This window comes from Vanessa cardui, chromosome 10, assembly GCF_905220365.1.
Source record: "Vanessa cardui chromosome 10, ilVanCard2.1, whole genome shotgun sequence".
In the NCBI taxonomy this organism is placed as follows: domain Eukaryota; kingdom Metazoa; phylum Arthropoda; class Insecta; order Lepidoptera; family Nymphalidae; genus Vanessa; species Vanessa cardui.
The window spans coordinates 10,121,974-10,140,501 of NC_061132.1; the positions used below are offsets into that span (position 1 = coordinate 10,121,974).

At 31.1% G+C, this 18,528-nt stretch overlaps 1 non-coding gene across 1 annotated transcript; it reads left to right on the top strand.

Moving 5' to 3' along the window:
* The first annotated feature begins 16,193 nt into the window (after positions 1-16,193).
* On the top strand, positions 16,194-16,266 carry Trnar-acg. The gene has a single exon. It is a non-coding gene; the product is annotated as a tRNA-Arg (tRNA).
* Positions 16,267-18,528: the final 2,262 nt, after the last annotated feature.

The window sequence follows — 18,528 nt, forward strand, 5'->3', positions numbered from 1 at the left end:
TTTGTATATGCTATACATGCACAATATAATAAAGAATGAGTAGCATATAGCAGTGGCGTAAATAGTGCGGCGCCACCGGTGCCCAGGCACAGGGCGTAGACTCTCGGGGGCGCAAGAATAGACAGACTGGGCAGGACTATTGTTTTTTCGTTTTGCTCTTGTTAAGATTCCGCTGAGCCTCTAGTACTCGATTCCAATACAAACGTACTTACATGGTAGTATCATTAAAAACTTACATCGCGCTCATTTTTTTGGCAGCGCACGAGCGTATTTGTCTTTAGTGTTTATCATTAATGGGCAACGCATTAGCAGTAGTGAACCTGCGTTTAAGTTTTAGTGAGTGAGACAGTAAAATAGGCAAAGGGTTTGCTTAAATATGGTGCAGTTATAGGAGCTCGCAAATGGCGCAGAAAAGGCTATTTACGGCACTGGTATATAGTATATATAATGACTAGCAGTAAGTATCAGCTTTGCAACCGGGCAAAGCCAGGCGGGTCACTAGAACAATATAAACAACAACATTCTTTGTTAAAACTCAAAGAGTATCCGTTTTTTTAACTGTATCCAATTGTACCATTAAAACAAACACAAGTAATCTCACGTATATATTAAACGACATAGACCTAATGGCATTCCCACGCTAATGTGGGAATTCTTTTATGAAAATTTAACACGTATTTTCCATTTGACTGTATCAGTTACTGTTTCTATACTTAATCCATTAAAATTGGATTCGTGTCAACTTTTGGTGTAATTCTAGTGAGATACTTAGATGTACAGATAATGAAACATTAACTGTATGCTTATTCCGATGGCATAATTAGTACATACAAATAAACAAATGTTACATTTACACTTATGGAATATGCGATTGCTATGATTATACGATTTCCTGTTAAATTCTAAATAGCTCTATGTGTGTTCTAGTTTTGGATATCTTTATTCTTAATTAACTTGCAATGTTTGTTTGTTAAAGAAAGTTGTATTAGGACCACTTACTCAAGTCCAAAAATTTTACAAGTTAGTTCAGCTCCCTTACTAACACATTTCTATCTTAAGCATTTCTGGATTCTACACCCTGTATTGGCTCAAGATGAACTAACTCCTCCACATTCAACAGCATAGTTACGAAACATTATATATGTACTATAGAAGCGTTTTGTTTTTTTTTTAAATTGATGTTTACAATTTTATTTCCGAATGATAGCATTTTCGAAATTCAAACCGTCATTATATAATATAATTTTTTTGTATGCCTACATAGGTTATCAAAGCTTAGAGGACGTCGTAAAATATAAAACACGAAACAGAACGAGAAGTTTTGCCAAGTGTCGAGCGTGTATCAAGCGTTTCATGCAAAGCAAGACAATAAAGTTGGCTCGTTTATTTATGTTCCTTTGGTAGTGGAGTACGATCGTGATATGTCAGATAATGATATGACAATAATGATTTATAAACGTCAAACGAACCATTGAAATAGCACATCATTTGATTTTTATCATTTCACGTGTGATTTCGAATGAAATGTGAAATGAGTTACAGAATAGCCTTCTAATAAGTTTATATATTCCTAGATAATAATCCAAATGATTCCTTCGTACACTCAACATAGACAGCTAAAGATACTTAACTGTATATTGTGCGGCAAGTGGGTGGTACCACCGAAATCACTACAAAAAACTCTCAATAAAAAATCCCAAATAATCATGCTCAAATAATATGTCACAACCATATATGTATAAGTCTAATATATAAAGAAATGATAACTTAATCTACGCTTTTTGCTGTCAGTCAAATGGTGAATATAATTAACATTGATTAAACCATTTGTCAGTTTATTTTCTTCCTGCACACGTTTCCGGATCCGGTTTTAATATAGCAGAGGACGGCAATGACATAATCTTTTGGATTCTTAACAGGCGAAGTGAAATGTCGGCAGTTATTTTTTAAATGTACATGTATTGAACAATTGTCGTAGCTGTTATGTATATAGTCAGGTGATCGTTTATATATATATAACTGTTAGCAGATCAACAATAACATAGTATTGACATCACAGATCACATCAATACATTGTATAAAACGAAGTCGCTTCTGCTGTCTTTATGTCCCTATGTATGCTAAGATCTTTAAAACACACAACGGATTTTGATGCGGCTTATTTTTAATACATAGACTGTTTCAAAAGGAAGGCTCATATGTATAATATAAAAGAGAAACAAGTTTTAAAGATAAAATTGACGGCGTAAATAAACATATTTTTTGCGCTTCCATTCAAATCCTATGAGATAGATAAAAAAGCACTTGAAAAAGGTCCATCAGTATTGCACCCTTATGAAGCTCGGTCGGGTCGCGTGCTATTACGTAATGAAAAATATAATCTATTATACATAATTCACAACGAAGCTATAATAAATTTAAACACATTTAAATAAAACTAATTATAACGGATGAATCGCGTATATTAATTATTTTTAAACATCCCGACGTTTCGAGCACTTTGCAGTGTTCGTGGTCACGGGTAGAATGCAAAGTGCTCGAAACGTCGGGATGTTTAAAAATAATTAATATACGCGATTCATCCGTTATAATTAGTTTTATTTAAATGTGTAATAATCGCGAAAATTTAAGACAAAATTTAAAAAGTTATATTTATTTTATACAGAATATGATTTAATTCTGAGGATAAATTCGTTTCCAAGCGTTCAGTGTGAATGCGCGCATAAATAGAGCGATATTTGAGATAAAGACAATAAAACATTTACAATAAGTGGTCCATGACAAACTAGTTTTACGTGACGCCTCCATTAAGTTTATCGATACAAAGCTGCCCACGCACGTCACTAGCGATATGAGCATCGGTAATGAACTTGCCATGTCTAACGAAATGACACACGCGCATATTATTTAAAATACTATACTTAATACATATTCTTAATGATAAGATTACTTCTGCTATCAGTTGTACTATAACGACGATTAAAATAAGTAACGGATCATTGCTTTGGGTTATCAAAAAAAACGTTGTATATATTGGAAACAATGATTTTAATAACAAAATTACTAAGTAATTATTGATCTTATTCCAATGATATTCTAATAAACAGATGTGTTATACCCATACTAAACAACAGAAAAAAGTGTGCCGCGCCTGGGACCGTTTATTTTACATTTCGTTACAAGTAAAAAGGATAGCTTGAAAACAATAAGTAAAAAGAATAACTAGATGTTTTAATTACGCAAAACGTATTACTACATAAATATTATGTATTATAACATATTACTGGCATAATTATGATGAAAACGACTAAGGCAAACGTCCCAATTAGGACGTTTTCTAGTCTTCACTTTTTGCGCGTTAATGACATATCTGTTTACTAGAACATCATTGTCTTATTCATTTTGTATTTAAAAAATTATCTCAAAAACAAAAGCAAAGACACTTACTAATTCTGAGATACTTACTTACGTTATTGTCCCCGCCACCGTCACGCGTCAACCTGAAAAAAAAAAAGTTAAGAAAATTAAATTTCATTTATTATTTCCGACTCCTATGCCACTCAGTTGTTGTAGGTGTTAGATTATTAAAATTACAATCAAAATTTCAAAGACTCTAAGAAATTATCTTTACCTTTATTCCTAAAATAGAAAAATTTACAATGTGTTTTATATGCCCTTTCCTAACATAGTACATAAGTTCACTAGTTTTTATTAACTATTTGTAACATGATACCTGATATCCTTAATAAATGTGTCATTAATAATAATTACATCTTATGTTAATACTAGTTTAAATAAATTAGGGTTGTAAAGTGTGCATATAAATTAATATCGATGCTTGAGATTCCAATGTACATCTCTAGCGTAATAAAAGCGATAATGAACTTGCTTTGAAAATAGATTTGGAACGCACGCGTCGACAGGACGCTGTTTATAGTAATTAATCGTTCTTTGTTTAGACTTGTATTCGTCTGCAGAAACTACCGATTAATGGAAAACAATAATAAATACATTATTTAAAAAAACGCTTTATGCCTTAAATTTACCTAGACTTTAAACTTGGTTTACTTTAAAAAAAAAACTAAGGATAAAAAAATTGCTTTGAATTATTTGAATTTGGAATAGAAACCGTGTTAAATAAATAATTATTGAATAAATAATGATACATCGATAAATTCTTATTACTGACGAATTAAGTCATCGTTCAACGCGAGACCCTGGATTAATGACAGAGCCGCACTGTTGTCGGCAGTGCGATTCTGTAACAAGTCACTTCGTATCTCACCGTGAAATATTATTTTATAATTCTTATAGTCAATGTTGCATATCACATTCTGGTAATTCAAGTGTATTTCGAGTTTTTTTCTTAGAGAATACCTATACAACTTTGTATTACATTATAATATAGCTTGCTGCTGCTGGTTTATAGGTTTGCACATTAAACGTAGCGGAAGTACTTGGTGGTAGGGCTTAGTGCAAGCCCGTCTGGGTAGATACCACCTCAGATATTCTACGGCCAAACAACACTACTCAGTATTGTTGTGGTCAGGTCTGAAGGATGAGTAAGCCAATGTAACTACAAGAACACAATCTTGGAAACTAAGATCTTAGTTCCCAAGATTGGTGGCGCATTGGCGATGTCAGGAATGGTTAATATATATTCTAACATCACCACTATCTATGGGTGGTGGTAATAACTTACCATCGGGTGGCCTATATGCTCTTCCGCTCCTATAGCATAAAAAAAGCTGTTGATATACCTAACTTGAGATCTGGTTAGTTGTGTCGATTTGACGTCCTCTCCGTTTAGATATTGAGAAAATAGTGAGATCACCTAGTGCACCAAATCTCCTATTAAGTTGTTGAAGTGGACCGAAATCGCCGCCATCATAATACTTTTAGATCATAAGTTTTATATTATTGTTAGTTTGTCAGTTAAAGTAAGTGCACACTGTTCCCATCGAAAAATAATTAACTTTTTCACATTAGAAATTATATATTTTAAAGTGATAAGTGTTCTATAATGGCTTCATATGACGCCACATATACTTAGATGCAACATATAAGTAATTTCGTCACTTTGATCATCAGCAGGCGCGTTAATTGACACAGAACCTCGGGCGAAATGGTCGAGTAGCTATTTCAATAGATAGATATTTTATCGCAGTTTCATGTGAGGTTCAAAATTAATGTTAATTGCATTTTATCGATACCAATTTTTACACTTTTAAAGTCAACTCGTTTTGTTACATATGACCCAAATAGTGTGTTAAAGAATCTTTTGAAAATACTTCGAAAATATTTACAATTGATGCCAAATAGCAAAACTTAGTATCGTAGTTCTGGTTTGAAGGGTAAAGAGTATGAGCCAATGTTAATACAGGCACAGGAGACAACAAATTAATTGAGTTTGGCGCTTTGTTAATATGAGGAATTAATAATATTTTTTGAAGTATCTTTAGGCAATTTTTGACCATATGCCAGTCCGCCAACCGATGAGACAAAAATAACTCAACGGATCACAAATTAAGATGTTTGATTATGTTATTTTTATGACTTAAAATAAAAATGACTTGATATTAAAAGCAATAAATCTTTGTAAGATAGCACCTTTTTCGTATAGGAAACTATCTCATTTGGCTAGTAGTCATATAAGGCTGCATATCCTTAGGCCATGGATTCAAACCTTGCATAGCGCGTGATAATACTCTCGTGTCTTACCAAACATGTAAACGCATGGAATCCTGACCAGTCGTGTCATCCCATCGGATTATGAAAGCGCGGAAATAGAGATTTGAACACTGGGAATGTGAGTATTACCCAAACAGTCTTGCAAAAAGACCTACCACCAAGTAGATCGCGGAATATCAGGTTATGTGGGTGGTAACAGGTATCATAGCCACAGAGCCAGTATTAAGTAATTTAATTAACGTAGACTTACATATGTCTGTCAGTTCGTAGAATTGTATATAATTAACACAGAACAGTTTATTGTTGTTTTTACAAGGAAATATTTGTTTATTATTAACTAAGCCTTATTTGGTAGGTTCTGGCGACAAGATGGCCGACCTTCAGGATTCAGTTATCTTTAATAAGCTTATTATATTTTTTATTTATAGTCATAAAATAATACATATATTTTTGATATATATAACTGCATTAAATTTAAACCCTATACATATAGTAAAATAGTGTTGAGTTGAGGACTGTTTTTTTTTTAATGTAGTCAATTTTAACGCAAACAGTACCTAAAACCTCTTTAGTTGACAAAAGTCAAAATAACAAAGAGTCTTCTAGTCGTTGTAAAAAGTTAAGCAAAACAAAACATATATGAAATATATTCTACTATGTTGACACTTGCATATTTGTATTCGTTCAATATGTCACTATCCAACTTTAAAGTTGAGACATACAGACCAAGTCAGGTCATATACAGCTGGAACGTCATTAAAAATGTCTTAAAAAAACAGACCCCGGCCTCTACGAAACTGAATCTATAAAACACAATTTATCTACTGCAAAAAAAATTTTTTTTGTAATAACAATTCAAGTATTGAGTACTTAATAACGTATATCGCTTTTCAGTTAATTGTGACATAAAAATAATCTAAATAATTTGTACGCAATTAAAAAAACTTGTATCGTAAATGGTAAGACAATATTTCCTGATCGTTCCAACGTGCTATCGTTTTTTATTAATAAATGTATCTCTTTATTGCTTCTTTATAGATGTCACATTTATTTTTTTAATTAAATTGCGATTTTTTGTTCAGAAAACGATTTCTTGTTTTCAATAATTAATGTAAATATTTTTTTAAAAGTTAAGTCATCATCAAGGTAAAAAAATGTGATAGATTATTAACAAATGTCACATATTTTTTTTATTTAATTTCGGCTTTTAACAACATAACTTTATGGTACATACACACGTATAAACTAAAAAACTATTTGTATTCGAATTCCAAAACTATAATTGTACTATAAATGTTATTTTTTTTAAATAACTGCCTTGGGTATAGATTTTTACAGCTACAAATATTTAACTTTTTTTTAATTTATAAGTTGCCAGAATGTATATGTTTATGCCAAATCTTTTTCTGTACACGGTTAATATAGCTATGTGATTGGAAGCACGTAGCCCATCGGAATATGAGAATAAAATAACCGATAACAGCAATCGTAAAAAAAATATCCAATTCGACGATTACCAATTATCAAACGATAATACTTTAGGTACATTAAATATTTCTTTCGGCGTATAAAAAGGCGGAAAAAGAAAAGTTACTATGTAGATTATAAAACATACAGTTCATATTTTCTGTCTGTATCTGTATTTTGATATCGGTTAACAGTTTTTAAGAAGCTTTATCGTAATTATTATCAGTGAAAAATATGTATTGTCATTTTAATCCAACAATTGATTCTATAATCGCTTAATGTAAAAATTAATTAAATTCTCAAAAGGTAATATGCGACATTGGCTGTAGCATTGTAATTTTACGACCTCCATGGTCGAGTGGTGTGTACACCGGTTTTCATGGGTACGCCACTCTTAGGCCCCGGGTTCGATTCCCGGCCGAATCAATGTAGATTACCATTAGTTTTCTACGTAATCACGTTGGGTCACGGTGTTTGTGGTACCGTCGTTACTTTTGATTTCCATAACACAAGTGCTTGAGCTACTTACATTGGGATCAGAGTAATGTATGTGATGTTGTCTCATATATTTCATATATTGCAATGTATACGTACGTACGTAGCAGTATGAGTCCGTACAGAAATAAACGTATATCCGTACGTTATTTATTTAAGTGTGAAAAACGAAGTGTAGTTTTATAGAATAGGACTGCAATACCTGGAAAAGTTAATAATATCAAAGAAAATAAATTTAACAATGGATTCTCTATTACACTTAAAATGAATACAATTATGAATGAATGATAATACGCGAATATACATTTTATCGCATATTTATCGATAACATTCGCCGTCATGAAACATCCCACATCTTATCCTATTAAGACAAGCTTAATAAGACTGTGACACAATGTTTACAGCCATTTATAATAATAATTAGTTAATAACCATTTTGACCATTGTTAATAAACACAGAAAACGCGAACCGTTAAGAAATATATATGACAGCGTGATACCTAAAATTATATTTAATAATTTTAACATCCAAGTAATTTTGTAAATTATTCAAAATCTTACGAACAAAAGTACTGAGACGATATTAATAAAACAGTTCATTATTTTCAGTTAAAACATTTCGAGAGCTACGACAGAATGATAATCTTAATTAAGTGGAACGTCTTATAACTTGACAGGCACTTAAAATAATTAAATAATTATTATTAATGTTATTAGGGTGAAATGGTATTAGAAAATCGCGAATACGACTGCCCAAATTTACTTTTAATTGCATTTAAGAAATAGTTTATACGTTTACCCGGCACAGTAAAATATTTACTGGGATTCTTAAAATTGCATAAATTTATTCAAAGAAATCGATACACGACTCAAGAAACTTTGTACGATAGATATATCTAAATAAATTTATATAGATAAATTTTCAGACTTTGCCCTTTAGAACTCATTTATTATTGTTTGAGAATAAGAAAAAATCATTGAAAATTATATCAATATTTGTTTAAGCAAGTGATTTAGGAATCAGTTTTACTTGGCAATAACAACTAATATTAAAAATTGAAAAATAAAATAACCACTAAAAAACTGAAATAGCTTAATTTGAGCGCATATTATTTAAATATTCCATATGTTCCAGAGATTCTATATTCCAGAGATTCCATATGCTGGAAAGTTGGTCATGACGCCTTATTGACGACGGACTTCGCCCTAACATTTTGATGTTATCGTGTTGATAGCGTGTCGATAACATCAAAATGTATAGGTTTGTTAGTTAGGCCCCTATAACAAAATGCTGAAAAAACAATTCACACATTCCACGTAATATCCATATGTACATAGAAACCTAGTATATAATCAAACATTATTTCAGGTAGTGACGGTATTAATTAATATTCAGGTCGTTGCCACAACGACAGATGCAAACAACCTAAAACCCATAGCGTGTGTAACGCAAACCTTATTTTTTTATGGTATGGAACCTTTTCTGAGAAAATATATTTTTTTTATTATACAAATTTCATTGATCGAACGTATAATTTGTGCTGTTCTAATTCATAACTCCTTTTAATTGCCACACAAGAGTACAACATAATTTTTTTTGCATAGCGTTTTTTTTTATTAGGGCATACGGAAAAACTATATTATATAATGTCTGAGAAATAAGATTCGAATAAGAAATTAGATAGAATCATCAATCATCAGGAACGTTCTTTTTTCGAATTTAGTTATATATTATATTTAATAAAAAAATACGCCTACGCCTGCAAATCTAATTGAATCATAATAGTGTTAACAAGCGCATACGTAGTGTTAGGTAATAAGGCTCTTTTCTGACATAAAAGTACCCTTCAATACATTGATTGTTCTCAATTGAACACACTCAAGTGTCCTCTCCAACTCTACATTATGACGCTAATGACTCAAAATAGAGAGGGAAATGAGACAGAGACAAGTAAGGTCACACGGGTCACACGGGTCACACACATCATCGGTCAGTCAGGCATATTAACAATTTAATGCTAATAGACTAATATGTCTATTAGTCTACCAAGTCGTCTGAACTCTACTATAAGTTATCATAGTTTTTTGTTAATGAATAAAATGTAGTAGTTGTATGGGATCATCGTAATATCTATAAATAGATTTTGACAGGCACATTTCAAGCCATTAACACAGGTTTGCGGTTAGAAATCATAATGTTTTTCTATTTGGTAAAACTAGCCATCTTGTCGCTTTTTTAATTTCTCATCTGAGATACAATAAATACTCAAACCCAAATCCTTCAATATAGAAGCATTACACTTACTTAATAATAGTCAAATCAAACTAAACCACCGGTTCGGAAAACTTAAACTTAAACTCTACCACCCAGAACTGAAAAGAACCGGCGAAAGAAACTCATAGTGTTCTACAATTCTGTAAGAATTAACTTAATATCTCATTTGTCAAATGTTCTAGACAACCGACTTTCGGTGATATACTATTTTGATCCGTGTGTCCTATTCATTATATAATTTTTATGGCCAATATCTCATATCACATTTTAAGGTTACACATTCGAGTTCTCTTTTTTGTTTTTTTTTATGGTATAGGTTGGTGGACGAGCATATTGATGGCAAGCGATGGTAAGCGGTCACCATCACCCATAGACAATGAAGCTGTAATAATATTAACTATTCCTTACATCGTCAATGTGCCACCAACCTTGGGAACTAAGATGTTGTGCCTGTAGTTACACTAGCTCACTCACCCTTCAAACCGGAACACAACAATACTAAGTACTGTTATTTAGCGGTAGAATAACTGATGAGTTGGTGGTACCTACCCAGACGGGCTTGCACAAAGCCCTACCACCAAGTAGGTTCGGCGGTCATGTTTCTTCTTACAGAATACCACTGCAGATCTACCTTTTTTAATTGCAAATCGTATAATGATAAAGAAATGCTAATTAATGGAAATATTTGTAAAATTTAATATTAAGCATTTATATAAAAAAGTATAATCCTACTTTATTTAGTGTGTAGGCTATTAAACATAGCACGCTGATTTCAAATCGAACAAACGGTTTTCACTCATAAACAAGGATATACGAGTGTGTTAGTACTTCAATTGACGTAAGTAAATCCACTACAAATTCTGAACGAGTTGTTTATTGAAAGGCGAGTGGTAATTGTCGATACTGTCGGTACAGAGACAATGTAGTGCACTCGCCCTATCTGACCCCAGCATCAGAGTCAATCGGCCGTTTCCTATAGAGATGGGATGTCGTAGTTTCGATAATTTTTCATTTAGAATATTTGTTTTAATTATTAAATGGTTCTCACAAATACAATTAAATATATACTTATGAATGGATTTTGTTGTTTAGAATAGTTTAAAAAAAAATGGTATCAACATTTATTTTATTGCTTCCTTGCGTAAACGTAATTAAATAAAACAAATTTACAACTTAGCTTTGCGTCAGTGATTAAACTACATCATGAAAAAAGAGGTTACATATGAATTCGTCGCTTTGAAATTAGCTTAAATTGAGAACAAAACCGTAATAAAAACAATATTAATTGTATTGATCCAAAGACGCTTATTTGGTTACGTTCATTCTTGAGAAAAAGAATATATCGATTAGTTATTAAGTTGAATAGATCAAGAATATAACATTAAAACTATTCTTGACCCCAAGTCATTCAGGGAGTGCGATAGCTTTGAGTAAATTGATTCGACTTTGTATGACCTCTACACGTACTTCGATTTATCGATCTGTGACTTAAAACTAGATATATAATTCCATTGAAACGGTTAGTGTTTTGTGGAATTCGAATTTTAAAATTTAAATGTTACCGATAAGTTTTTTAAATACATGGGTTCGACGAAAAAAGTTTCATCATAGATTTTTTTAGTTTATCTTGTAAATAAAATAAAAATTGTATGACACTTTTATATAGTCTGTATCCATATTTAATTTATTTATTTTCTCTTTGTATGTGGAATACAATAAAGTATAAAGTAAAGTAAATAATGGGAATTATCTCGTCGTCTTGAGTGTGATTATGATATTTTGATTTGATTTGAAATTTATCCGAAAAACTACTAAAGTGATTTTAAAGTTCCATTATGTTGCAAATTCTACTTACTATAATTTTATCAACTACATATAATGCCATAGATTATAACAACAATGAACATGTTTAATTCCACTCAAGTGAAGCCCTAAGAACAGTTCGCCGTAACATTATTCTTGTGTCGGTGTTTTCAATATAAGCTACTAATCGCGTAATGCGATAATGACGTCATTGCCGTGTCATTGTCAAGGTCGACAAGTCATTTAAAGTCTCAATCGATAACTGTTTCTTACTTGAATTGTAGTATTTGCAATTCTCTGTGTTTATGAAGCCTACGTAGCAAACTTATAACTGTCTGTTAGTAAAGTTTTCACGAAAAAATCTCATAAACTAATTCAGTATATGATAAGCTTGTAGATACCACAGACAACATTGAACAGAGGATTATTTGGAAATAAAAATTTTACGAACTAAAATAAATGAAATGGCAACACCGATAAATAAACCAGCATAATCAACTAAATTTAACATATATAAATTAAAGCCTTGCCCTAAGCCAACTTACAAAATTAATCTAATTATCCCTTCCATTTCCCGATTTTCCTCAAGTTCATGTAAATTATTTCATCAACACATCCACGTAATTAAGTTTACCTGTTTTCCAAATTTGAATTCTCTCATTAATTGTGGCTGTATATAATGTAGCTGTAGAGTCGATCAAGACAAATGATTTAAAAAGTATTTAAAAAAAAAGAAACAAATAAAAAGTTAATAATGAAATGCTAATATCCTAGTTCTATTAAACTTTGCATTATGAGTCACAATTTTATGTGACACAAAAAGGTAAAATATTACCTACTTATGAAACAAGTAATTATCTTGTTTATCGTAAAACTAGGTGTGGCTGAATTGCATTGATAATGGTTGAAATAAATGGCAGATTTTGGTGCAAAATATGTCTCATAATAATTAATAGGCAAAATGAATATAGTGTATGTACATACATTTAACCTTATAATTATACAAATATGAATTAAAAATAGTTACCACATAAAACTTGACCGCGTGAAATAGTGGCAAGAATGCTAGAATAGGCATTTCCCCGTTGAATCCTAATTCCGATCATCGAGGCACAAAATGAACCAGCCTCTTCCAGAACCTCCTGTCACCAGGAGGCAATAAGGCGAGGTGTTATACTTTTAATGAAGCTTTTTGCATTACTAATTCGAGGGTCCAGTGTTACGATAGCCAATGGGAAGAAAAAGTAATTTGATATAAGACACGAAAATTTGAATTTTTATTGCTTTAGCTGTCGAAATACCCAAGAGTGACCTTTAAACTCAGTAAACACCTCTTTTTTACTACAGCAGAATGACATCATGATATAACCTGAATATCTGAAAACAAATTCCGACAAATGAATAATCACCCTCGTTGCGTGCCTCGTTTTGAAATATGTTCTATCCCTACTCCTGCTCCAGAGGCACACTGAGTTACTGCTAGTTATTTACTCTGTGCTTTAGAGAACAAAAGAAAGCCAGAATAAATGACTAAAATTGACTTATACTTATAATTAAGCTGATTATGCCAGCTATAAATTATATTATTTAATTATTCTTTGAACCCTTGGTATTTGGGACATATATCATCATTTAACATAAGTAATTGAATATAATGTAATAAAAGTCGTATAATGTTTTCTGAAAATTTAAAATCCAATTTAAAAAATTGATAAAAAATTTATCGATATTTCGCCTACGTCACTGGTCTCTGGGCGCGGCGGAAACGCGTTTATGAATGCAGTTTAGGGCTTACAGTCGCCGGGCGGATGTGTGGAACCAATTAAATGCCCTTTGAAGACGCTTAGATGGGGTTAGGTCTTAAAGTTTTAATATTTAATTGCTTTTTTCAAATAATTTAATTTATGAAACAATAACATATTATTCAGACCCTAGCTTATCTGGTAGTTACATTACGATTCATGACTTTTTTAAATATTTAATAGGCAGTAACCAATCAGTCATTACAGTAGAATAAGATATTTGTTATATCTTTATAATATCTTATAGGTTTATTTTTGTTTATAAGAACTATACAATATACCTAGTCACTATTATATTAAGAAGATTTTGTCAATTAAAACAAACAAATATTACGTATTACATAGCATATTTAGGGAAGTGACATCGATTAGAAATTTAAGTTAAATAAAGAAAATAAAAAGCCAACATAAAAAAAACAAACATAATTATACAAACTTTACGACATTTTAATATAATTTCAAGAGTCATGCCAAAAAGAACTGAAAAAAAAAAATTAAATTCTAAAATGTTAATTAAAAATATTCACGACTACGTTTAAATTGAAATAACTGCGTCACATTCGTATTGAATAAGCAGAAATCGTTACTGCCAGACAGACGGTCGCGTGCATGGGGTGACCAGGCTGGACTAGTATGAGCCACTCGATATAGTACGGTTTGTTAATTAATCATTGTCTTTCTTTGGGAAAAACCCTTGACTAATGCTGAGATATTGGGAAATTGTATATTTTAAAGTGAAAGGAAAGGACTACAATTATCTCACTCTCTTCTCGATTACTCTTCGTTTTATAGATATTATATTCCATGAGTATAAAGATTTCAGCCATACTAAGCAATTTATAAGCAAATTAAATCTCTATACAATAAAACACCACTGGTATTATTAAGTAGCATTTCTTTGAGTTGTCATATTATATACAACAATACTATTATAGTTTTTCTTATTTTAAAAAACCGTGTATATATAGGTATAATACAAATATGACAGATATGTATAAGCAATTATGGGTGATATTTGTTTTTGTATTTCTTAACTGAAATTACTTCAATTCATTTATTTTTTTTTCAATTTATTTATTTTGGCAACAAAAGAGGTAAGTTGTTATATAGGGTCGAAGTCATTAATCCAATATTACTGGATCAGCTTTTATTGCAGAATAGCACGCAAATTCATGGTGCCCCTAAAGCTCCCTCGTGTCTCCCTTTGCAATTATTTCTTACTTTGCACGCATTACAAAATAGAAATAAAATTATACACCATTACAAAAGAACTGTACGACATTATTACAATTTCATTTCGCGAAAAAATTACTAGTTCAAACTGATAATCACGCGAGTAATACGGATTCAATTGTTTATAATGGTAACTTTTATGATTCTTCACAGTTTCAGAATGGAAACGAACAATTTTCTAATCATATAATGCTGTTTTGAGTTCGTAAGGATATAATAAAATTGAACCAAAAAAACTCCTTCCATTTCCAAAAACAAATTATCCTTATTTAATTAACCCCTAAAACCCGAAATACACCGGCTTGTAGTCGGCTCTATGTAATTCTATAAAATGGACATAAGTATAAACAATCTCATATAATGATTAAGCATACATCCTCTAAAGATATAGTATATTATATCAACGTAATCGCAGAGAAAATTGTCGGTTCAATGATTTTCCCAATTAACGCTACCGAGACTAACAGAGACGCGAAAATTATAAACGTTTTGATATATCTTCAGAATTTAATTATATAATAAGACAAGCGATCCGCCCCGGATTTGCATAGATGCAATACTGAATACTGATACTAAATGTACTACAGATTTTGTTTATTATTTTTTACATTACAAACAATATTACATAGAACAAAAATTATCAGTATTTCTTTACTACATCGTCCATGCATTTCTCTCCAATCACTTTTAAAAACGACCGCATTAAAATCCGCTGCGTAATTTTAAAGATCTAAGCATACATAGGGAAAGACAGCGATAAGCGACTTTGTTATATACTGTGTAATGATTAACACAATTAATTTGTAAACGATACGTTATCTATGTCGTGGTATCGTTAAATAGTTATCATATACAGAACATAATAACATATTAATTTTAAGCATTAAATAAATTAAAAGGAAAAACAATACATAGTTAAATTGTAAACAACAATAATTATAAACACCAAATAAATAAAAAAAAACTTTGTAAGTACAATTAGTTTATTTAATGCGATATTTTATATACTAGACAGACTTTCCTTTTTTAATTTTTATTTACAATCTATAAATTAGCTTAACCTAATTTGTCCAAACAAATGTTGCCAAACTTTATAATAAGATACGTATATTTCTCCTTTATATCTCAAAATAAATAATAATTAAGAAAAGCAGGCGAAACGTATTCATTTCAATAAAAATAGCGATAAAAATAATATAAAAACACATAAAGAGATTTTAATCTTGTAAGTAAATCCTACGAAGACTACAAAATAATTTCAAAAGCTTTTAATTATTTTTTATTAAAATATTACGTAACACATATAGTATAGGTATAATGTATTCATAGTGATATTCTAAAAATACTTTTTTACTATTTTTATAACCTTCGGTTGACTCGACGTTTAAGATTAGAATCTCTCTAACAAATTCACACATTTCTTCATCGGCCCTGTGGCGCAACGGATAACGCGTCTGACTACGGATCAGAAGATTCCAGGTTCGAATCCTGGCAGGGTCGCGTTCATATTTTTCTTTTATATTTAGATATATTTTTAGAAACATTATTTTTTTATATTCAAGGTAAAATTGTAAAAAGAAATAATTGAAACCGAATTAATATAACAAGGTTTTAAAAAAGTTGAATCACTAATTTTATCCCTATAGTTTTAAGGAATAATAAGGCTCGTCTATAAAAAAAATACTTTCTACTACTAACTACATGTTCTTAGATTTCATATACAAGGAAAAACTACATATAAACTGCTGTAAAGATATTCGAAACGGTAATGCCTGTTAATTTTCTTATAATTTTTAATTATAATCGAAAAACTTAAATTAGCTTATTACTAAAATCGCAATTACAAAAAGCTACTTTAAAACATAAGATTATTAATGTCTTAAAGTTTAATAATTGCTTTTAATTGTTACTGTCAATTACTTTTTTTTGTTTGACGTTTATTTATGCAAAAAAGGCACAGATTATTTCGCCAATGCCACTTGCGAATTGACATTGATTATTCGACAATGTCAACATTTGTCAAAATTATCGGTGAATGAAGTGCGTCTTAGCACTGACCATTTAATTATCTGTTGTCCAACTATCACCACAGATAAAATCTAGAAATACGTATGACACAACGGCTTAGATTGTTTGCAATTATCAAAACAGGTTTACTCATTGCTCACAAATCCTTTAAAATGGAGTTAACTCAACCAAATTCGAAACTTTTACTTATATATACTGTCTCGCAAACTGACCCTTATACGTGATATAATTAAGGCCGGTTATCTCTTTAAGCACTAAAATGACCCTTATCAAATCGCCCCTTAACGTAAAGTTGGGGAAAATCTACAATTATTTCGCTTAGAATCATTAAAAGGGGACTTAGTCCCCTACTTCTTATTTTCTTTAAATTAAGAACTTACGTTTATAACTGAAAATATCGCACATGATACAACATGATATATATTTTTTTAATGTTTGTACAAAGCTTCTAAGAATATTTTCAAAATAATATTTTAGATATATTTTTCTCAAACTTAAAAAAAAATCTTTATATTTTCAATTAAAAATTACGCGGCAGTCTCGTTACTTCATTTCTCCCTGAATAAAGTTTGAATGAGTCATCAATGATTCATGGAATATAACCTACTCGTAGTAGTTTGCAAATCAGCTCACTTATTGCAGATTCGGAAAATCGGGATACTCCTGTATTCAAACCACAAATCGGCCCAATAATAAGTTATTGGTGTTTTCCGTCCAGAAACCCTTATTAGCAGCCCGAAGTTTCTAACATTAATTCTTGTCTTGTAGCTTTAACTGTCTCTATCCTATGGATTGTTGGATTGTCTATTTGATTATTATAAGGGAAAAACGTGCTCCTATATTTACAGAAACTTGAGCACTTAGTAGCTCACACATAATAGCTAAGCGGTAATGAATGATGAATGAATGAATGAATGAAATATACTTTATTGTACACCAAGCAAAGTACATAAAATTTTAAAACAGAAAAAAAAAACAATGTTATACAGTATACAATCGGCGGCCTTATCGCTAGAAGAGCGATCTCTTCCAGGCAACCGGTTGACATAGGACATTATAATAAATAAATAAATTTAGGGTGGAGGTGTACTATAATACAAACATAATAAAGTAGTAAAAATAATACATACATATATAATGAGAAAATACACACATAACTAGTAAGAAAAACATACACACAATTTTAAAATAAATGAGGATTGGAGGAGGAGAAAGGTAAGGGATGAAAATACGATTTCAAGTATCAATATAATATTCGAAAATGCGACGTTTAAATATTTCAAGGGATTTAGCTCGACGTACCGCTAAGGGCAAGGAGTTCCATAAGCGTGCTGCGTTAATTGTAAAAGATTTTGAGTAACAAGTTGAAGAGTGAGAAGGGATACTCAAAATTAAATTATCCTCGGAGCGCAGAGAGCGACAATGAGAAGCGCCAAGGAACTTAAATCTCTCTTTTAAATAAAGAGGAACTTTTGGATTGAATAGGATACAGTAAAGAAATGATAGAATACGAGTATTCCTGCGAAGGCGGACTGGAAGCCACTTGAGCTTTTTGCGAAATTCAGAAACATGGTCATATTTGCGAAGCCCAAATATGAACCGTATACAGAGATTTTGAATGCGCTCAAGTTTATTTAGTTGCTCCTCGTTTAAATCGAGATAACATACGTCGGCATAATCTAAGATTGGTAATAGGAGAGTTTGTGCTAACGTAATTTTGGTAGGTATGGGCAA